At 45.0% G+C, this 23,908-nt stretch overlaps 1 long non-coding RNA gene across 1 annotated transcript in view; it reads left to right on the top strand.

The window, feature by feature from the left end:
- Positions 1 to 1,142: 1,142 nt before the first annotated feature.
- Positions 1,143 to 23,908, top strand: part of LOC136793048 (uncharacterized) — a 47,917-nt gene continuing 25,151 nt past the window's right edge. Inside the window, exon 1 of the long non-coding RNA XR_010837789.1 lies at positions 1,143 to 1,189. This is a non-coding gene — a long non-coding RNA (uncharacterized lncRNA). The remainder of the gene's footprint in view (positions 1,190 to 23,908) is intronic.

The raw sequence follows: 23,908 nt of genomic DNA, 5'->3' as shown, positions 1-23,908 counted from the left end.
GGTTGGGAGCAGGCTTTGGGAAAGATGTGAGTCTGGCTTTGGAGGCCAGCTCCATCTGTTCTCCTTTGGCCTGTGACTGGCCTCATAGCTGGGCCTCCAGAAGACCCAGGAGTGATGCCCCAGCTAGCAATGCTCAAGGGTTGATTAGGCAGCCCCAAGGCCTGGATATTCCCAGGGCCGTGTGCATGTCTGGGCCTGACTGCAGCGCCACAGAGCCCAAGGCAGTACAAACACACGAGTGTGCATGTGGGCACGTACAAAGGGCATGAAAACAAGAATACCAGGACGCAAGCTTCACACAGGTCAACACATAGTCAAAGTGGGGGCAAAAGGACTGGCCCCAGGCGGGTCCCCAGTGGGCTCTACTTGTGTCTTTAATTATTGTTCCAACCTACCTTCAGTGCCCCCCTCCTCAGCCCCCACCCCTCCTTGGTCCGAAAATGTTCACTCAGTGTGCTCAGTTTAGGGTAACTTCTTCCTGCACTACCTCTAGCTTAAAGCTTCTCTCCATCCTTTAGTGCCTTAAACTCTTCTGGCCCACAGTGTATGAGGTCCTGCTCCAAGACACCAATGGAGTAGAAGAGCCATGAGGTCAGAGTCTGAGCGTATTTCATACTCCCGTGTCCTCAGCCCCCAGCTGGGCCCTTGGCACATGGACCGGGAGAGGAGGGAAAAAGCAGAGGCTGAGCCAAGCCACCAAGGCTGGCATGCAAGGCCTGCCACTCACTGACCATGTGACCATGAACGAGTCAGTTACTCTGTGGTAGAATAAGGGACCCTGAAGAGGGCCACCTCCTAATCCCCAGAACCTGTGACTATGTGACCTTAATTGGCGAGAGGAGACTCGGGTTGCAGACTGAGTTAAGGCTGCTAACCAGCTGACTTTCAAATAGAGTTTATCCTGGATTATCCAGGTGGGCCCAGTGTAATCACAAGGGTCCCTAAAATTGGAAGCTACAGGCAGAACGGGAGTCAGTGCTGAAGCGATGCCATAGGAAAAACACCAGACCCTCTGTTACAGGTTTCGAAGATGGAAGGAGACACAAGTCAAGAAATGCAGGCAGCTTCCGGAAGCCAGAGAAATCAAGCGCATGGATTCATGGATAGAGCCTCCTGAATGGAGTGTGTCCTGCCGACACCTTGATTTTAGCCCCGGGGAGACCCACGTTGGACTTCGACCTCCAGAACCGTAAGATAATACACTCGTGTTGCTTTAAACCACTAAGTCCATAGTAATTTACTGTAGTGGCATTAGATGCGAACACAAATCTCAGGATCCACTTCACCGTCTTGAAAAAGGGGTCCGGAATGGCACAGGCCCCGCAGTAATGAGTAAGTGTGACAGTGCGGTATATGTAACGCTCATGGAGGACGACCCGACTAACACAGTGACTTTTAGCGCTTATCAGATGTGCAAAAATGGTCACTGAGCAAATGAATAGATGAATGAATGAATAAACAAACTTGCTGGAGGCAAGAAGCAAGAAAAGGGATCTAGGATGTGTTCAAGGAAGGATCAAAGTATTTGCAAATTTAAGGTTGACTGTGTACGCAATTAGTTACTTGCCCTCTGCCATTGTCTGCAGAAGCTTAAAGAATATGGTAACCAGGCCCTTCCTTGATTTGACCCTGAATTTCCCTATTAACTTGTGTCTGCCGTGGTTAGCTGTCACCCTCTACGCTGCCGTGCTGATTCTCTCCAGAAACTGATAGACGCAAACCCCTTGGATCTCTCGGCAAAGAAACTCATAATAATCATAATAATAACACAAGAATTAAAATAAACCGTGACAATGTGAGAGCAGTGGATAGTGGTATTTCTTAATATTCGGTTGACTACAACGTGAAGTGATAGAATAACCTCCATACTATCCCTCAAAGTCCTGTGCTTTCCACCCTTCATTTTTGCCTGTGGGAAACAGTCCACCCTGAAGAAACCTTGTTTCCACCAACATTTTTTTAATTTTTCCTTTCTTGCAGTTCCCCTGTCCCAGGCCATCAGACATCTAACCTATAACAGAACAGCCTGCTCTGTCTTCACACACGAGCATTTTCTAAATACTCGCATTCCTCAGATGCCAGCTCCTTCCTTATTTTCTCAATTCCGTATTTGTTTATCCTCAAAAGCTCCTTTGTAGCTGCCCACATGGATCTGGGAAAATGTGGAGGCCAGCCCTCTTCCCTTGGGCAGCCCAGGGCCCACCAGGAGCCCCATTTTCCATTTCTCCACCTTGGGGGCACTCTCCTGAGAACAGAACTGACTGCAAGGTCCCCGTGGGCCCCGCAGCTGACCCAGCCCTTCAAACGCGCAAACGGTCCTCTGAGGATATGGAACCTGCTGAGTGCAGGTTCCCTCGGGGGGATTTTTGAACCCATGGTTCCCTGTTTTGCAAGTAGGAGCCCCTCATTTCAGCCTGGTCCCCCTCAGAGAGACCTCAGAGCCCGGGGTATTTAAAAGCCCGGGATCATATCATGGCGAGGGTGCCCTGACTGTGAACTTCGCCCTTGAAGGGTGCAGCCCTCGCCCACAGATTATAAGGTAACAAGAAAGCCAGTGACCTCCCCTGTACCCCGACCTTGCCCTCTGCATGGGCTGGGAACCCCTGCAGAAGGCCAGCCGAGAGAGAGTTGGAAAAGAGCCAGCTGTGGGCCTGGTGTGCCTGACACGGCCAGTCCCAGAGGAGGATTAGGAGGAAATGGCGTTTCTTTGGTCAACACGAAGTGAGTCTTCTATCCAGCACGGGCTAGAGCAGGACTTCCGGTCCTGGAGTTGGAGTCTAGAATCATTTCTTCTTTAGGGGAAGAAAGAGTCATTTCCTTGCTTCACACTCTTACTGCCTCCCCACTGCCTTTAGAGAAGGCTCCAAGTCCCCTTCAGAGCCTTCTGGAATCCTGCTTCTACCTGCTTCTCTGCTCCACCCACCTCCTGGCACACAGTCAACTTTCAGCTATCCTGAACTGGCCGTGAATCCCCTCGGCTCTCCATGCCTCCCAGACTTCAGTGCCTCTGCAAAAGCTCTCTTCCCCGCCTGGGTAATTCTGAATTACCCTTCAAAGCTGAGCACAGCAGTCACTTCTCCAGCCCCACTAGAGACCTGTCTTTACTGGGTGATAGGTAGGCATAGAAGGCCCCAGCATTTTGCACCTGTGAACTCATTTACTCTTCACTATCACACCATGAAGTAAGTCAGTGAGACTATAAACCCGTTTTACACATTGGGAAACCAAGCCCAGAGAGCTTAAGCAACTTTTCCAAGGTGGCAAAGTTGACAAGAGGCAGATCTGGGACAAGCAGCCCAGCTCTGGTGTTAGCCTGGGCTCTGTACTCAGCCAGAAGCAGGTTTTCACCGGCTGTGTGACCTTGGACTGCTTACTTAACCATTTCTGAACTTCAGTTGCCTCATCCAGAAAACAGGCTTACAAAGAGAACCTATGAAAAGGTATAGCTAAAAATAGAATGTGTCTTGAAACGCCTACTGTGCAGTAAGCACTCAGTTAAGACCTGGTAACTATAATATTATTACTCCTGATAATCTTTAGTATGGCCTCCCTCATAGCCCTGATGACACCAGACCTAATCATGACCTGAATCCCCACACAGGGCAAGAACCTAAGGTGGTGCCTAATTCAGAGCTTAGCAGGCATTAGTAACAGAGGAATGAATGATTGCATCTAGTCTAATGCACTTATCTCACCAGGCCCATCTTGAGCATTCAATTAATATTAGTAATATTTATTATCATCATAAATTAATAGTAATTATTATCATCATAATAATTATCATTATCAGTGTTTTCTTGGATCCTGTAACATAGCTGCATCTCCAGTGGGGGGACTTCTACTTTGTCATTTGTGTTGAGTGAAGGACAATCACAGTCTCTTAGCTGATTCAGAAGACATACTGCCAGGTTGGCAGACATACCCACCACAGAGCAATAGCAGGAGTCTTGATTATATCACACGATGAGCTGAGATTCCTTTTGTTGTTCAAAACAGTGGTGGAGGGCTTCCCTGGTGGCACAGTGGTTGAGAGTCCGCCTGCCGATGCAGGGGTCACGGGTTCGTGCCCCGGTCCGGGAAGATCCCACGTGCCGCAGAGCGGCTGGGCCCATGAGCCATGGCCGCTGCGCCTGCGCGTCCGGAGCCTATGCTCTGCAACGGGAGAGGCCACAGCAGTGAGAGGCCCGCGTACCGGGTGGGGGGGGGGGGACAAAAAAAAAACCCAGTGGTGGAGACTGTGGAAAAGTCAAACGAGGTAAAAGCCAAAACAGCCCAATCATTTACCCACAATGGGAATCACTGACCACAGGGCCAGGGTCAATATTAGGGCAAGTTACATATCAATGAGGGGTCATTAGTCTCTGTTCTTCCCAGTTCTGGGAGAGGAGATTGGCCCTGAGCCAGCCCATGGGAGCGGGGAGCCGGCAGTGTGGACTCTAACCGTGAAAAACAAGATGCTAGGAGGTTTTATGCTCCTAGAGCTTAAAGGTCAAACCAAGCTGTGGTTAAGTGCCCGTATGCTTTCCGGATACGCTCTCCGCAGGGATGAACAAAGTCCAGCTTGCGGGAAGGAATCCAGAGGCCGTGTCCTTTAATGACAGCGGGGCAGAGGCGCTCCTCCTGGCTGTCCGGGAGGGCTCTGGGAAAATGGCACACACTGTGTTTAGGTGCCAAGCCGGGACCAGGGAGATTAAGGAGGAATATTGTCATTCTCATTACTAATTATAATAGTTTACTCTTCATGGAACACACACTGGGGGCTGTGCTTTGTGATTTCATATGTGACATCCCTTAACCCTCACAGATGCCTCGGGGGCAGGGTGGAGGGATTATTACCACAATTAGACAAATAATGAAGCTGGAAAGCTCAAGACTGCCCAAGCTGATTGTCTAGTAAGTGGCAGGGAAGGCATTTCCAGCCCAATGCAACATGCCTCCAAACTCAGCCATCAGATGGATGTGGGCAGTTGCTCACCCCAAACCCATCCTCTCCTTTGTCTTTGCTCAGAAGACCCTGACTTCGTCCAGGGCAGCCATGTGTTCACCCTGCAGGAGATGCTGGCTCTCCCAGGATGCCCTGCAGCTGGGCTAACCACAGGACAGAACCAGCTGGGAAAGCTCACTTAGAGGAGGATGCCATTTGAGGCACACATCCACTTCCTGGAAAGAAAGAGGACAGGCTCATCTATCCCTTCTTCTGCCTCAAATGAGTTCTTGAGCCGGGAGAGAAAGAGGCCTTCTGCTTTTCTCAGTTTTCTTTTTTCCCCCAGTGTTACTGAGGTGTAATTGACAAAAACTGTGTATATTTAAGGTGTACAACTTGGGGATTTGACCTATATATACATTGTGAAATGATCCCCACAATCAAGGTAATTAACACGGCCACATCTCACATAGTTACCTGTGCGCACGCGCACGTGTGTGTGTGTCGTGAGAAGACTTAAGATCTACTTTTAATAAATTTCAGGTATATACAATGCCGTGTGATTAACTAGAGTCACCAGCCTGTGTGTCAGGGCCCCAGAATGTATTCATCGTATAACTGAAAATTTATACAGTGGATGAATGGATGAAGAAAATTATACACACACACACACACATATATGTAATACACACACGCACAGTGGAATATTATTAAGCCATAAAAAGAAGGACATCCTGTCATTTGCAACAACATGGGTGACCCTGGAGGATGTTAGGCGAAGTGAAATAAACCAGACCCAGAAAGACAAATACTGTGTGATCTCACTTTTATGTGGAATCTGAGAAGGCAGAAGCGTCCTTATGCACAGAAGGCTTCTTGTGCTCATGAGGGAGAGACAGAGAACATCTCAGAGACCTCAGAACTGGGTTCATTGATCAGTTGAAGTAACACCTGGAACCAGGCGCCTTGGGCCTTCTCCTTAGTACAACAAGCCAAACGAGCAGCTGGCCACGGCTCCTGTGTCCTACAGCAGGGGCAGGTGTGCCTGAGACGTGTCTCCAGCATTGCCTTCAGGGAAGGGAAGGAAGAACATATAAAATAAATGGAACATGGATGAAAGGTACAAAAGTCTAAACAACTGGAACATGGCCTTGGTAACAAACACGCTCCTTAAGACTCTTTCAGCTGCCGTATTCTTCTCCCTTGAGCTGGAGAACTGGCCCCGGTCCCAGTGGCCAGCAGAGCGGCTAGGAGGGTTTGAACAGTCAGCTCTGACCCTCTAATTGCATTTATCATGTACTAACTAGCATTTAATAAGCAGCGACCAGGCACCCAAACTGAAACAATAAAGCGACCTCATCCCTACTTCAAAGATGAAGAAACTCGGATTCAGATGTTAACAGCGGCAATAATGAAGGGCGGCAATGCCTAATCGGAGTGAATGGCGCCATTAGAACCCAGAACCGCCTGATCTGGGATCTGCTTGCAGGCGGGAGGCTTTGTAATTAGCCACCGCGATGCTTCTGAGGCCCTCACTGGGTGGAATAATTAACGCAGGCACATTTTGTTTCAATGGGAGCCAAGTCTCGGGTAACTAGATGGACATGCCAAGCCCCCAACGCTATTTTCTGCCAGGTGTGAGTTCTTGGGGTTGGCAAACTCTGCAGAGTGCCGGGTGCGGGCCCCGCGTGGCCTTGCCGTGGGACGCTGGACGTTGGCAGGTGTTAAACTGGGGAGTGGTGTGGCTCTCGAGTGTCCCCGAGGCCAGCACCAAGGACTTGGCCGCCAGTGGGCCACATTGTTTTATCCCATTCTGGCCCCCCAACCCCATTCTCAGCTAAGACTTGATGTTTACCTGGGGACTAGCTGGGCCAGGGGTTCTGAAAGGGTGGGTCCCAGACCAGCAGCATTGGCCTCACCTGGAAACTGGCTAGAAATGAAATTCTCCAGCCTCACCTCAGACCCACTGAATTAGAAACTTCAGAGGGAGTTTGCATTTTAAGAAATGCGAACTGCATTTCGGAAATCTGCATTTTAAGAAGCCCCCAAGGGGATTCTGATAGACATTCAAGTTTAAGAAGCACTCCCTGGAGTAGTCCTAAGATAGGAGCCCTCTTCATAGCATGAGGCAGGAGTGCTGAGGAGCCTTCAAGGACCTGCAGTTCTTGGAGCAAAGGCCTCCTTCTGTGGTCCTTGTTCAATCCATCACCGTCGCATAGAACTGCTCATGCTCGGGGACCTCCCTGTAGAGGACAGCTTTCTCATCTGCATGTTTCCGATCTCCCCACATTTGTCCTCAGCGCTAACTCTGTACAGAATGTCCTTCCTCTTCCGAGAAGCCTTCACAGACTGCTTTCTCTGCTCCACCAGCTCAAATTAGCCTGTGATCTCTTATGGAAGTTACTTGTCATGTGTACTATGCAATCCACAAGGACAGGTACACACTGGCTTGTACATAGTATGTCTTCCATGATATTCTCCTAGTGTAAATAGTATGTCTTCCATGATATTCTCCTAATGTAAATTCAGTAAATATTTGGGGGGCATTAACTTGCAGAACTTATCCATGTCACATTTTCTTATTTTTACCCTTCATTTTTATTCCCCTCCCTCCTTTGATTATAAATAGAGGGGTTTTCATTTTTCCTCCCCCCCCACCAATTAAAAAAGGCATAATTTAAGTGTCTCTCCCCTTAAAGTTTGGTCCCCTTTCCTGTGTGAGAAAGTCAATGATTAATAACTAGATTGCTAGACTTTCAGACACCATGTTGTCTCATCATTATTTTTCCCCGGGTCAGCACCTATTTACCAAATGTCTGACCTGGGCCAATAGAGGAATTCTGGAGAAAATATAAAAACAAATTTCATACAGTGGTTCAGCTCTTCAGATCCTTATAACCTGGGCTGGGACACAGGCTTCAAAAAACCTAAAACAACCCCGCTATAGTTAGAGGTGGTTCATCAGAAAGATCCAGAGATTGCTTCCCCCGGTCCGATCTCAGGCGTCAAGGCAGGGAAGGGCCGAAGTGTGTGCATTGAGACATCCGGGGAGGCTAGCTGGCGGAAGGAAGTCTCGAGGATGCCCCTCGGGGTTGGATGCTAGAAACTTCCACTGCCTTTCTTGTCCATTTACCCATCACCGGGGACAACATTGACAAGAGCCCTGCCTGGAGGGACCTTGCAGTTTGGTTAGGGAAACAGGTCATTTAAACCCACAAGCCTTGCATGACTTGGAATATGCAGAGGAGAAATACACAGGGCTCGGGAATATCGAATCCAGTCAGGGGAGTCCAGGCAATGCTTCCTGGGGGAAGTGACTTCTGGGTAAAGGTCTGACATCTGAGTTATCCAGGGAAGAGAAGGGAGTATAGAGGGACGTGGAATAATGCCCCATGGCAAGAGCAGATGCAGACTCGAGGTCCTGAAAAGAAGTTTCTGACAGCCAGGACTTGGTGTACGAGATGCAAAGTGATAAGAGTCTAAAGACGTGATTCTCTGATTTGAGCTGCTCCAGAATCCCCTGAAGGGTGTGTGAAAACCTATTTTGCTGGGTCCACCCCCAGACTTTCTGATTCAGTGGATCAGAGCTGGGGCCTTAGCATTTGCATTTCCAGCAAGCTGCCAGGTGCTGCTGGAGCAGCTGGTCTGGGAAGCACACTTTGAGAACCTAATCTAAGGGAACGGGGGTTGTCAACACATAAGGAGCTCACACAACCTTTAATAAACCTGAGCCCATTGAATGGGTCCACTATTATTCCCGTTTCACAGATGAGGAAGACAGTCGGTAAGACTGAATTGTTGACCCCAGATCCCAAAGGTAGAAGATGTCGAAGCTGGTATTACCCATGTTCTTTGAACTGGACCACCTCTATTTCTCAGACCAACCAACCATGAGCTACAGAAGGAGGAGGTGTGGCCATATGTGAAGACACATGTCTTGCCGCTATTTATTAAGTAACTTTTCTGAGGGACGTGAAGGGGAGACACAGAGGGGTGAGGCAGTGAGCTGCAATTACCCCAACTCTGCCCCATCCCCTTTGCCCTGGACAGGGTTGAAGCGTGGGTAGTATCTTCCCATAACCAGACAAAGAAATGGATCCCACAGTCTGCACACACCATTTCAGATACAGAAGATCACTAAGACAAATGTCGGAAGGGTCAATAACATGGTAAAAGCTGATTATCAGCTATTTAATCCCTATTAAAGGTTTCACAAACAGTTTGAGTTTCTTGAAGGAACAATAAAGTCACTGCTTTGTTACATGCTCTTAATAACTGTGCATTTATACACACACACACCTCTGTGCAGAGTTAAATGTGTATACCAGATGATAATTTATTTCTAGATGCCACGTGAAGATAAGATTCAGCATGCATGAGTGTGTGTGTGTATAGAAAGTTCTATGATCCTAGTTGATCTTATAGGAAGGTATACCCACATTTAGAAACATACCAGAGAGTTAGTAAGAAGAGCCTGACTTTATTTAATACTCCCCATAATCCCACGAGGGTGGTGCTACATTATCTCATGTGTTGTGAGGATTAGATCAGATCATATATGAGAAGCTTATTGCCTGATACGTAATGTACTTACAGTAAATAATAGCTGGTAATATAATTATTACTTGTGAGCGTTCTACGACCACTTGGTGGCCATGTCAACTTGGGCAGTTCTTTTTGTTCCTCTAAGTTTCAGGCCCCTCAATCTGTAAAATGGAAAGAATTGCTAGCTAGATTAGGTCAAAGTGTTCAAAGCATTTCTGATTTTGGCTGAAGAGTCTTGTGTTCAAACGAAATTATATGTGGGACTGGTCCAAAGTGGAGTTTTTCTGGCTGTTTTGCATAAACTCTTGGACTTTCTTTGAAGTCTCAAACTGTTTTACTTCACATCTCAGAGCCTTAGTTTCCTCTTCTGAAAAATGGAACTATTGATAGAACCGATCTCACGGGGTTGTAGCCATGAAGAAATGAAATGGTGCACGTGAAGTATTTTAGGCCATACAAAGTGCCCACATCTGCCTTGATTTTATCCTCCCTCTCCCATCTCTCCTATATGGGGAGGCCTAGCTCTCACCCTCTGCTATGGCCTCAGATTCTTCTCCAACAGAACAGGTCCTTGGAGCCAACTCAGAACCACTGGATAGATGTCATTACTCCCTTCTGCCTTGAGCGGAACAAGGGTCATGATTGATAAGCGGGCCCCTGGCAGGCAGAGGAAAAGCACTTGCTCAGAAGTATTCAGAGCTCCTGTCGGATGGAGCATTAGGCTCCGAGAAGCCTACAGATCAATGAGCTTCTCAATATGCCCCATACATTCCCACCCGAGATCTATCCCACTTGTTTGAGTATTAGCAGTCGCAAGGTGGGGGTGCTTTCAGGGAATTCGGCTGGGGCAGAGGAGACAGAAGCTACCGGGGTTCTTCATATCAACATTTTTAGATCGCAGGCAGGGTGGGGGGGGCTTTTTTCCTGCCCCAGAAGCTCAACTTATTGAACTGAGTCAAATTGTTGTACGTCCTGACAGAGCCCTCACTGCCATTGATCAGTCCCGAAACCCTCTTCTGCATTGCATCACCATTTCAAGAAAGAACGTGTTCTCAGAAATATGTGTGATCTGGGAATGACCCCTGGGCTGCACCCTGCCCACTTGGAGAGAGAGGCATTCTGAGAGATTGGCAATCAATGGGCAGAAGACTCAGCTGGGTGCCAAGGGTGGCTGCTCCCTGGGCTGCTGTCAAGTCAGTGCACTCCGGGCTAAGTGAGCCAGACTTGAGCTTCTATATGCCAGAGGAAGATTCTCGATCTGAGCACAAGGAAGGAAAGGGCGAAGCAGAGCTTGGTCGTGGTTGTTTTGATTATACAATTGAGAACATTAACTTCTCAGCACCGGTTTGGATTTTGCAAAAATTGTGCAGGCTTAGGCCATTGTTTGCTGTGTGTTGAATATTGCTTCTTAATGATGTTTAATGGTGGGTGTGTGGTATGTGCAGTGCACATGTGTGTGTATGTGTGTCTTTGTATGTATTTGTGTATGTCCAAATTAGCTGAGGATTTCTTTGAAAAAAACAAACTATGTCTTATCACTTTTAAAATCACTAGATCTAAAAAAACAAGAATGGGACCTTGTTCATGTTAAGAGTTCAGCAAATGTTTCCTAAAATTGGGTTAGGCTTTTAATTACTGTTTATTATAAAAGAAGTGCAAACTAATTACAATTTTTTTGACATCCAGAGAAGTATAAAACGAAAGGTTACCTCTTACCTCTTTCTCAGTTCCCTAGAGGAAATCTCTGTTAGAAATCTCTTTAATGTGTATCCATCCATATATTTTCTGTGTATACACAAATATAAAGATATACAATTGCTCGTTTACATTAATTTATTTATTTTTGACTGCACTGGGTCTTCGTTGCTGCGCGGGGCTTCCTCTAGTTGCAGCGAGCGGGGGCGACTCTTCGTTGCAGTGCGCGGGCTTCTCACTGCTATGGCTTCTCTTGTTGCGGGGCATCAAGTGAGAGACTAGTAGCCTTTGCTGGAGGTCAACGAAAAAGACAACACAGGAGCGGGAGCTATTCAGCAAAGGTGGTCCCCAGTGACCCAGGCCTCCCGGCTCTCCCATGCACCTGTGGTCCCTTCCACGGTGAATCTGGGCTGGTCCGAGATCGTATTAGACTGTAGCACGCGGAGAGTAGAATGCAGTGTTGGCTGCAGGCCCAGCATTTTAGAAGAAGGGCAGCTCCTGCTTCTTACCTCTTGACATGCTCATTCTTGGGAGCCGTGAGCCCCTGTGTAAGAAGTCCAGCTCCTCAGCTGGAGAGACCATGTAGGGAAAGACCACGTGGGGATGCCACATGGAAAGGAGTAGCCCCGGGGCAGCATGGCAAAGGAGGGAGCCATAGCAGGTCCTGTCTTCGGATGTGGCTGCAGCTGCTGGCAAAACCCTTAGTGAGACCAGCGTAAGAACACCCCGCTGAGCCTGGTCACCACACAAATTGAGAAATAATAAAGTGCTATGCTTTGAAGGCACTGCATTTGGGGGGTAGTTTGTTACACAGCAATAGAGAACACACGTAAGGGTAATGACTTGACTATGCGTTCATCCCAAACCCTGGTACATTCTCAAGAAGTAAGGAAATTGATGAGGGGAGGCCCTCCCATCTCAGGCTCTTACTTGTCTCCCAGGTCTTGAGAGAGCTCACCTCCAAGGTCAGCATCTTACATTTTCAACTTAATTTGGCTTTGGATTTCCTTTGCAAGGATAGGAAAAGGAGAACTCCAATTTTATTCCTGATGCTACTATCATAATGCCCTGGCAGTGTGCAATCTAAAAATGGCCTACAAGTTTTTCAAACAGTTAAACATAGAGTTACCATATGGCCTGGCAATTCTACTCCTAGGTATATACCCAAGAGAATTGAAAACATTTGTCCACACAAAAACTTGTACATAAATATTCATAGCAGAGCAACATTCACAATAGCCAAAAGACAGAAACAATCCAAATGTCCATCAATGAATGAACAAACAGAATAAAATGGAATAAAATAAAATTAAAAGAGCCTACATCTTCTTAAATGGAGGTAAATGCTATGTGGGAACAAGTGAGCAGACTTCAATCTAAGGGGGGTTCATTGCATATCAAAAAGTGAAAAAGCAAAAAAACGAAAAGAAAAGTATCAAAACAATCTAGAACATCTCCGTATATTCTGAAGAATCCAATAATATGCAAGCAGATTACTTGCTTAGCCCCCTGGGACATTGGTTGACGTACATAGTTAATTCCTGGGAAGGGTTATGTGCGTGTTCTTTATTAATTGACATTTTCCTTTAACAAGGAACATAAGGACCGGGAAAATTTGTCATTATCCGAGAGTAATGGGTTTTCTTTCGAGAAGCCCATGTGTTTAACGAGGATAGCATCTTTCATTCCACAGCATTCCAAAGGTATTTAGAAACTTTATGGGGCTTGAAATGGAGCCACCTCTGGCATGAAACCCGGGAACACCTCTTGCCGTTTGAGGACAGGATGTGCGGAATGCCAACCGAAACTACCCAGAGCACATAATTACCAGTTGGAATTATCAATCACCGACTGGAATGGGTCCAGGTCCCAGGCTCAACTCCTGTGACAGACATCAAGGGTTATTTAAAGACCACACATGATTTGACATCTTTGCTTCGGCCTCCACACCATCTCAGACCCCAGAGCAGAGAGTATGTTTCGTAGATTAAGTCTCCCCCGATGGCTGATGTCGAGTTCTGACTCCTGAAAGAGAGGCCTCAGAATTAGGCACGTTTACTGCATTCAGTGATCACCTGGTCTTGGGTGCAAGCGGTGAGCTTTAAAGAGCAGAGGGCTCTAAGTCCCAGGTGCCATCTGTGTTATCTGCTCTGGACCGGGAAGCGCCACAGAAGGCCAGCCAGGTGCTGGGAATTCTCTGGAAGTATCTTCATGCACACGTATGTAGGGATGCTGAACGGTGTCTGTAACAACTTCAGAGTTACACAGTGTAAACATGTACTGTGCCTATGTGTAACTCACACCTGTGAGTGTGGTCAGGAATTCCCGTGGGCTGGGCATGTATTTGTGAGTTCCTGTTTGGCTGTGCGTATATGTGGTTTTGAGTTTGTTTGTTTTTCAGTCTTATTTACTTGTTCAACGACAGGAAAGCTATTGCCAGACAGCAGCGCAAATCAGAGCAAAACAAATAAGACTCAGTCCTCCGAAGCTTACATTCAAGGAAGAGGTAAAGGAAGGAATCAGGCAGCTATGATTCCGTGTGATAAAACCGTACAGCAGTTAGTTGCAAGTGAGTTTACCAGTGTGAGCGCCTCTGTCCGTCTGGGTGTACGTGAGGATGCATACCTATGCGTTATGGCGTGTTTGGAAAATAACAGAAGTTTGCCAAATGGCCGCAGACTGGGTCATTGGAACACGTTACGGTGAAGTGAGCGTTATCAGTGGACCCTTGGGGATGTGCCCTGGTGATGGGAGGTGTAGTGCTGCACTAAAGCGTGAACTGCGAAAGCTCTGGCCCCAGTAACTCCACTCCATCCCTCCCCACGAGGGACGCCTGCGTGACTGTGGGTTGCATGTCAGAACAGAGGGAGGGGCGTGTTTGTTCCTGGGAGTCAGGCTGTGCTACGTAAAGGGCTGGGATGTTGGATATGTGTGTGAGTGTTTCCTTGTCTGGTTCTCAAATGCCTTTTCGGATCTCAGGATCTAAATCCACTGCAAACGTGGGAATATCAGGTTTTTCCAGCCCCGTTGCTGCTAGGTTGCTGTGCCTCGTTCTGGCTTGGGTTAAGTGGATCGCGGGGGAAAAGAGGCAAGGAGGGAAGAGGAACACACTCACTTGATTCCACCTGCTCTCAGGCACGAAACTGAGCCGCTTTTCGTGTGTTGTCCCCTTTTGACCTGAGAACCATCCCAGGGAGGTGTCAGGATGCCCATTTTCAGTGGGAGAAACCGAGGCTGGGTGGGTCACTCACATTCAGTATATTTCTATGCCAACTTCCTTTCTCCTCATCACCTGGGTCATAATGTCTAAAGTTCAGAGCCTTTCTCAACTGGAGCTCTTAATCTGAACCACAGAACACAGAAAGTGATTCAAGTGACTGTTTTCTCAACTCTTCCAAAGATGGCACATAACTAGAACATTTCCAGATGCAGAGAAGTCCATTGAATAACTAGAACCATCCTAGAGGCAGAGAGATCCATTCATCACATGCAGTGGATGGCCTGGGATATAATTCTCTTGCAAAACCCAACTCTTCCAGAGGCTTCTCGAGTGACGTTCTCAAGCACTGCTTGGGACAAGCCCATCTCCTTCTGAAGAGACTCCTGTGGCTATTTCCTTATCATTCTTTGGGTGCCCTCTTAATGCTGCCTTTTCAGAGGTCCCTTCCTAAAATAGATGTCCCTGTTCCCATAAGTCTCTGCAGCCTGGTTATTTCCTTCCCAACAGTTATTTAAAACATTTAAAGTCTTTAGTTGTTTACTTGTTTATTATCTGTCTCCTCTACTGGTAGGTAAACTCCGTGAGGGGCAGGGTTAATCCTTCTTGTTCACTCCTGCATCACCAGCATGTAAATCACGGGTGCATGATACGTTCTCAATAAATATTGCTGGGGTTGATGAATTATCAATATTAGAATTTATCAAGTCCTCGTAAAAAACTTGGATATACAAAATTAAGTCGTTTTCTATTACGTGCATGTGCGTGTGCACACACACAAGCCAGAAACATCTGTTTCTTGATTTTTCCCTGCTTTTTATCAACTTCCTGAACTGAGCACACCCAGAGACCGCTCTTCCCAAAAGGCAGGGTCATAAATATTCAGCCCAGTTTATCTCTGCCTGATAAGATCACGTTAGCCTGAAGGCTCCCGCGGGGTCTTGGGGGAAGGGCAGCTATCTTCTGGGTGGATGGCAGGATGCCCACTGCTGGCGGGCGCCGGAAGGGATGGAGGAGGAGGCGGAAAAGGAAACTGCCCCCCCCCACCCCCGTTCATGCCACTGAAAGAACGATGGGTGCCTTTCCCAGATATCGATAACATCTGCTCGGCTAGTAAAATAGAGTTTGTCGCAGTCATTCTGTGGCTCCAGTAGGAGAAGCGAATGGGAGCATTCGGGAAGGGCACAGAGAGGCAGTTCTGGAGGGGGCGGGCTGTTGGGACAGAGCGATTTTCGGAGGCAGCGGGGCCTGCCCAGACACGCGGCGGCCCACACCAGGCCCCGACACGCACGTGGCGCACCCGCCGCCGGTGATGCGGTTGGGCCTTGCTGACACGGGGCCGTCTGACCTCGTCAGTCAGTGCTGGAGTGAATGCTATTACGACATCCATTTGTCAATACCTACAATGTTAGAATGTGTGTAGGATGTATATCTTTATTCACACAGAACACATTTATATCTATATACTTCCTCTAACAAGAGCTAATTTAAAAAATAGAAGTGTAGTTAATGTACAATGCTGTGTTCGTTTCAGGTGTACAGAAAACTGATTCAGTTGTACATACATACATTTATATACATATATACTTTTGCAGACTCCCTTCCATTATAGGTTATTACAAGCTATTGCGTATCGTTCCCTGTGCTATACAGTAGTAGTATCTATTTTATGTACAGTACTGTGTATATGTTAATCCCAAACTCCATTTATCCCTCCCCCTCTTTTCCTTTTTGGTAACCATAAGTTTGTTTTCTACGTCTGTGAGTCTATTTCTGTTTCATAAATAAGTTCATTGGTGTCATTTTTTTTAGATTCCACATATAATTGATATCATATGATGTTTGTCTTTCTCTATCTGACCTATTTCACTTAATATGATCATCTCTAGGTCCATCCATGTTGCTGTAAATGGCATTATTTCATTCTTTTTTATGGCTGAGTAGTGTTTCATTGTATATATATATACCATCTTCTTTACCCATTCATCTGTCAATGGCCATTTAGGTTGCTTCCATGTCTTGGCTAACATGTCTTTAAAAGCTGTGGCTGACATGTTGTAAAAGTGGTATATGGGTAAGGTTGCCAGATCTAGAAAATGTAAATATAGTAGACCAATTAAGTCTATCTCAAATACTGCATGGGACATACTTATGCTACATATTTTTTCATTTTTTATCTGAAATTTAACTGAGCATCCTGTATTTAATCTGGCAAAACTTTTTATGAGTGTATTAGTTTCCTAAGGTTTCTGTAACAAATTACCACAAACTGAGTGGATTAAAACAATTGAAATTTCTTCTCTTAATGTTTTGGAGGCTGGAAGTCTGAGATCAGGTATTAGAGCCATGCCCCCACTGAGACTCTGTGTAGAATACTTCTTTGCCTTTTCTAAGCTTCTGACGGTGGCCAGCAATCCTTGGCTTATAGGTGCATCATTCTAATCTCTGTCTCTCCTCTGTGGTCTCAGAGAGGCCTCCCTATGCATCCTGGTCTCTGCCTTCTGTTCTCTTAAAAGGATGACAGTCACATTGGATGAAGGGCCCACCGTACTCCAGTATGAGCTCACCTTAACTAATTACATCTGTAACAACCATATTTTCAAATAAGGTCGCATTCTGAGATATTGGGGGTGGGATTTCAACATATTTTTCTAGGGGACACAATTTATTGCATGACTTTGGTTTATATTATTTAATTATAATTCTTTGGGTAAGTTGATTCTGGTTCACTGCAAAGAACCCTCTTTAACTTTTGAGAAACTGTGTCTCAAAGAACGTACATCACATGCCCCAAGTTGCACAGCCACACAGGAGGTCTTTGTGAGACTCCACCACAGGCAGTCCAGACAAAGAGCCTGCCTGGTAATCCCTATTCAACAGGGCCCCCAGATATCGAAAAAGTAGCCACCTTGAGGAATGAGAGCTCAGAGCAGTGATCTCTGCTTAGAACAGCCTCCTTGTGGCCCACAGTCAGTCCCTGACCTGCTTTGGCTCCAGGTCCTTCCGTCTAGAATGAGAAGCTGGGCCCCTGGCTGTGCTGTCCAAGACACGAGCCACAGCCATGCGGGGCGCCCGAGCACTGGCAGTGTGCTTGGTGGAGTGGAGATGGCTTAAGTGCCCAGCACACACGGGTTTCCAATCCTGAGTCCAAAAAGAGACTTAGGTAAACAAACTCAGTAGTTCTTTCATACTGATTACATGTTGAAACGACACTAATTTGGATATGTTGTGTTGAACAGAATATATTGCTGAAACTAATCCCACCCCTTTCTTCTTACTTTTTAAAAGCCTTTTCTATGCCACTATTTTTACTAATGTTTTTCTTTCATAAATTTTAACTGTTTCATACATGGCTTGCCCTGGCTTAGATCGTTAAGTCAGACTGTTCGCTTTCTTTAAAAAGTTGTTTGTCTTTTCGGTGTGGAATCCTTCATTCAGGCACAACATAGGATATACTCAAGACATGAGTTTTATTTATTTAATCGTTTGTTTTTTCAACAAAATCTTCACTGAGCACGCTGAGGCAGCACGCACTGCTCTGGGGGCTGGGGTTTGAGTGGTGATCAGCAGGTAGGACGTCTCTGCTCCCCTCCTGGAGCTTGTGTTCTCACAGAGGGTGGGCACCGAAGGTAAACAGGCAAACGGATTAAATATAAATTTAACTGGAATACAGAAGTTAGGTATTATTTGTGATAAGTGCCAGAAATGAATGAGCGGAATAAAGAATTAAGAGAACACCTTGGAGACCCTAATTCAAGGCAGAGCATCCAGGGAAGTCCTCTCTAAGGAGACGGCACTTAGACTGAGCCTTGAAATCTCTGGGGAAGGGTCTTGAGTCCCTACTCAATGTCTGCTTCCCTGCTTGCCCCTGACCCCCCGCCCAGCCCAACTTGGGCGGCGTTCTCAAATCTGAGGAACTCAGTTCGCTCACTTTTAAGGGAAGGATAACAGCTCCTGCTTCAAAGTGAAGCTGTGAAGAACCAAGGAGAAAGTCCCGACAAAACCTTCAAGCTTTGGGACTAGGCTCAGTGTTTTGAAAGGGCTGGATGTGTATCCATTTGATTCTGTGCTCGTGTGTGTGCATGTGTGTGCGTGTGTGTGTGCTGACAATCTCAACCTATGATAATCCAGCCGGCAGTGTGGTGAATGTTTCTTCTTATTCTCCTTTTAATAAAATCAATTGATTCTTTTAATGGAGAGAAATGAAACAGAATCAGGTATAATCTTCTTATAGCGTTGATATATTTTCAGTCTTTAACCGTGATATGAAAAGCAAATAAAACCATGGAAAGAAGGGTAAGTTGGAAAGAAACACACACATAGAAAATGATGAGCATTCCATTGAGAGTAGGGTAAAGAATAACAATATTTTAACCCTGACCAATTGCTCCAATAGTGAACATATATTCATTTGAATGCCTAAAAAACAGTATTTATGTGGAAAAATAGTGTAATAAGGCATAGTGGATACTAACATGTTATTTTGAATATAAATTTGTAATTTTGAATATGCAAAAAATATAACCGGGTCAAGTAAAAATCTAAGAAATGACTGCACTTAAAATTTTTAACAATAAGAACATTAAAAATCATTTTAAGAAAAAGAATTACCACCATCCCACCATCCTAATAGATCTATTTTTACATTTTTTTGAAAATTCCTTTCCATCTCCTGTCTACACATGTATATTTATATATTAGAATTATAGTACAAGTCTTGTTTTGTGTTCTTTAATTTATATATCTTTCATCCATCTGTCATAACAAACACCACATCTCAGCTTACTCACATGTTCCTCGGGGAAATATCTAAGCACCCTCATTCCATCACTTTGTCAGTATTCCCTTTTTAATCATGAAAGGACAATTTTCCTTAACCCTGATCACAGCATTATTACTTTTTCATGTGTAATTTTTTGACTAATATCTGTTTCCTTCTGAGGAACCAAAAGTTCCTTAGTGTATCATTTTTTCACTCACTGTTACATCCCTAACCCCTACCAAGTGCTTATTGACCATTTCTTAAATACATGGTGCATAACGTCTCATCATGTTGATGTTACAATATTCCTGATATCATACCACTTACAGTGTACACTGATTTGCTTCACATTTGTTTCTTACATAAAATATAGTATAATAAACATCTTTATGCACCTAATTTAAAATTTTTTAAATGTATTTCCTCAAAATAGAAATCAGGTCAATGATTATGAACATTTTATGGTGCCTGATGCAGCTGACCAAAGGGTATTCGAAAAGCTTTGGACCCACTTATAAACAATGTGTGAATATCAAATGATGAAGCTATTTGGAACCATTTATGATTATAAAAATAAAAATGTATTTAGTTAACTTAAGCATGGTTAACTTAAAAATATTTAAAATTACAAAAAAGACACTTCATAACATCCACAAGTACATTACACGATGACCACCATGAAGCTTTCCTTCCAAACTTGGTTGCATGTGTGAGCATTTAGAGATAGGTCCCAATTATGTAAATTCTGAGCCATAGGATTTACATAGTCTAGTATTCTGGTCCTTTCCATTTGCACTACACAGTGGTGATTTTCAATTCTTCTGATCATTTTGTCTTCCTGGCTATCTATAACTTGATTGTATGGATGAGTTGTAATTTGATACTGCCCTACTCTCCTAAGATTCTTTCAGTTCTTTCCTATTCAGGTATATATTGAAGCAATGAGTGGTGTTTATATAGACAGTAGGTTCTCATTACCCTTGGTAGTAATGTTCTGTGAAGTCAGCACAAACACTGAATTCACTGCTCCTAGGGGAAGCCCAGGGCTAGGTTCCTATGAGCCTCTGGTCACTACATTTTTATCAACTCATCAACACATGACCTTGTTTAATGTGTTTCTGGTTAAAGACACTATTTAATATCTATCATCGATTCATTAAGAATGAACTCATGGCCAACAGCACTATACTCATGCCTGGATGAAGCTTATCTAACACCCCTATTTTCTCCATAAGACCTATCGCAGTGTGCTTGGTCTTAGGAACACTGGACAGCACTTCAGCACTGTAACTGGGGACCTTTTTAAACAGCAAAATCACCAACAAAGAGCACAAAAATGTGAAAGATGTGGCGCTAAATAGACTGTGAAAAGGACACTGTCTACGGTGTGAGAGCTGAAACAAGAAGACAGAACATCATCTTGTTTGACCTCAGCTGGAATCATGTGCATCAGGCAACTTGAATGTTTTGCTGCTCTGCCATTGGTCCATGAATGACTACAAAAGCACTGCAAGTATTGATCTTGGAGTTACAAATACATTTTAGCGAACAAGCAAATTCACAAATACCAATTCTGAATAATGAGGATCAATGGCACATCTTTGGGGATATCACTGCATACATCCTTGGGATGAACATGAAAGGAAGTCCAGCACTTGCATTATTTGAGAGGGCTGGAAAGGAAGTATTTAATAGCCATCCAACCAGAAAAAGGTGGAGAAGGTCTGATCTGGGGCATTTTATCTAGAAAAGTAGGTGTTAGATTGGACCTTCTGCCATGACTAGCTTCTAAGACCTTCTCAGCCAGCATCTTTTGGCACAGTTGGACCTGGATTCCAGGCCCAGATGTGCTGCTGCTTATTTGAACCATGCTGAGTCCGTTTCTCACTACACTGAGCCTTGTTTTTTCCATCTGTAAATGGGTTAATCTTAGAACTTACCTCGAAACGTTGTTGCAAAAAATGATTAAGTAAATGTAGCTAGAGCATGTGACAGGGTCCCCAGCAGAGTCCTGGTCAGATTCAGTAAAACCATGACAACAAAAGGAGGGAAAACCTTCGAGGTAAACTCTCTTTAGTGTAAAACGGAAAGGTTGGGAACGTGCTTCTCCCGAAGGCTGTGTTCTTGCTGGTTAGGAAAGTCCCCACATTTTATCACTCAAGACAGCCCAAGAGGATCTATAATTAAGATTTTTATTTCTTAATTAAAAATTAAGAATATTTTAATATTCTTAATTAAAAATTAAGAATTTTTAATATGAATTAAAAATTAAGCATATTTTAATATTCTTAATTAAAAATTAAGAATGTTTTAATATTCTTAATTAAAAATTAAGAATGTTTTAATATTCTTAATTAAAATTAAGAATATTTTTAATATTCTTAATTAAAAATTAAGAATATTTTTAATATTCTTAATGGGGCTTTCAATCATCTGAAAAAGGACAAGAATCCATAGTCCCCACATAAGGATCAAAAGTTACCAAAAGGTCCCTGTTCTGGTTCAAAGCCAGTCTCATCACTGGTTGACTTCAGCGTAAACATGGAGGTCTTGAATTTTTTCTCAGATCACCAAGCGATATAGTTTCAGCAATACATTATCTAAAAAATCAGCTGAAAACCAGTACTATGATGCAGTGGAAACATCGTTGGATTTTTAGTTCTATTGACCTGAGTTTGACTTTCTAGTCCTTTCTGTTACTCTTTGTGTGACTTTTAGGCCAATTACATTATCTCTCTGAATTTTTTCACTTTCCCATCTGAAAAATAGGTGTCATGATGCATCGTTTGTATTTTTGTCATAGATGTTTGTCAAATTATTTTATTTATTTATTTATTTTTTAAAATTTATTTATTTTATGTTTATTATTTTTGGCTGTGTTGGGTCTTCGTTTCTGTGCGAGGGCTTTCTCCAATTGCAGCGAGCAGGGGCCACTCTTCATTGTGGTGCGTGGGCCTCTCACTGTCGCGCCTCTCCCAATGCGGAGCACAGGCTCCAGACGCAGTGGTTGAGAGTCCGCCTGCCGATGCGGGGGACGCGGGTTCGTGCCCCGGTCCGGGAAGATCCCACGTGCCACGGAGCGGCTGGGCCCATGAGCCATGGCCGCTGAGCCTGCGCGTCCGGAGCCTGTGCTCTGCAACGGGAGAGGCCACAACAGTGAGAGGCCCGCGTACCGCAAAAAAAAATAATAATAAAAATAAGACTGTTCCAGGGCCAAACTGGAATTTAACAGAAAGAAAAACAATATTCCTCCCTGCTGTCTTCTCAAAACCAAGGTAGCTGCTCAACATAATTACTAAAAAATCCGCATCGCAAATTCTTAAAACTTAATATCCTATTTCAAGTACTCTGTTTAAAGCTAAACTAAGAGACGTTTACCCTTAAAGAGAAAAGAGGTTCATCTTTGTCTAGTTAATAACGTACCAATTCCAAATTTGAGTTCGATACCTTAACATTTTTAAAATAATATATGTATATACCTGTGTGTCCATGCAGTTATGGACTTACATGCATACATATGTGTGTGTGCACATACACATTTTTGCTCAGAGAGACATGAAGATTCATCTGAGGGAAGTTAACAAGTTGCCATTGGTGCTGGGGCTACTTGAGGATAAAGTGGTTGGTTTATTGTTTATGTGTGCAGCGTTTTTTTTTCCTTAAAAAGAGTGGGAGAATTGAATCTCCCATTTCCTGGTTGTGATCTATGCTAGAATTATGCAAGATGGGGAGAACTGGATGAAAGGTATATGGGATCTCTCCGTTTTATTTCTTGCAACTGCATCTGGATTTATAGTTTTCTCAAGATAAAAAGTTTGAAAAGGGGAGAAGGAGAAGAGGAGGGGGGAGGGGAGGGGGACCAGGGAAGAGATCCAGCATCCCTCTCCCACGATCCCGTGATCCAGGAGCCACACACAGTGACCACCATCACACCGAATTCTAATGCTCCATTCTCGCCATTGCTCACACGCCCACTTCTCCATGCAGGCTTTTATCTGCGCAATGGCCAAAATTGTGTTTTACAAATCTCTGCAACCCCAATGCCTGGAATGGTGCCTGGAATCCAGGAGGCGTTCGATAAATGTACGCCGAGGGAACCAACCCTCGTTTTGTGCATCTTCTCTAATAGGTATGGCTGTACAGGCTAACGAAACGAGCGTGTTACGGGCTTTATTTCCCCATTTGTGGTCTCAGGGATCCTGGTCTTGGGTGTGAGTTATGGCTTGAGTGACGCAGGTTCCACAGTGGTCACGGTGCACCACCCCCACCGAGGGGCCCGGACCAGAGACGGAGGAAACTGGCGACACGAACCTGGAAAACAACGTGTTGCAGAAGATCCAGATGTGGTTGATTCTAATGCACACTCAGGGTGGAGAACACTGGCCCAGGAAGGAGCTGGAATTTAGCTTTGAGTAAACAAGATGAGCTCAATGTTCCTTTGAAGGGCTCTGCAGAAAGTCAGACACCAGGCGTGAGCAAGTGGGTTTGGAATGGGGTCTGAGGGGATTACCTAGGCTCCAGGGGTCCTGGCAGGGGCTGGGCTGGGCCCAGAGGCTCCAGGAGGGAGGGAAGAAGGGCTGCCTTACTGCTAGCTAGGGTGCCCCAGTGTAGGGCTGCTTCTAGGGGTGTTGGGGAAAGGGGAAAGAAGGGGATATTTTAAAAGGAAAAGGGAGAAAGAAGAAGGAGGAAAAGGAGGAGGAAGAGGAAGAGGAGAAGGAGAAGGGAAGAGTTGTGCAAGCTTAGAAAGTGAAGGGTCTGGGGTAGC

Source organism: Kogia breviceps, chromosome 18 (assembly GCF_026419965.1).
Source record: "Kogia breviceps isolate mKogBre1 chromosome 18, mKogBre1 haplotype 1, whole genome shotgun sequence".
In the NCBI taxonomy this organism is placed as follows: domain Eukaryota; kingdom Metazoa; phylum Chordata; class Mammalia; order Artiodactyla; family Physeteridae; genus Kogia; species Kogia breviceps.
Note: the sequence above shows the minus strand (reverse complement) of the source record. Positions and strands in the feature narration are given on the sequence as shown.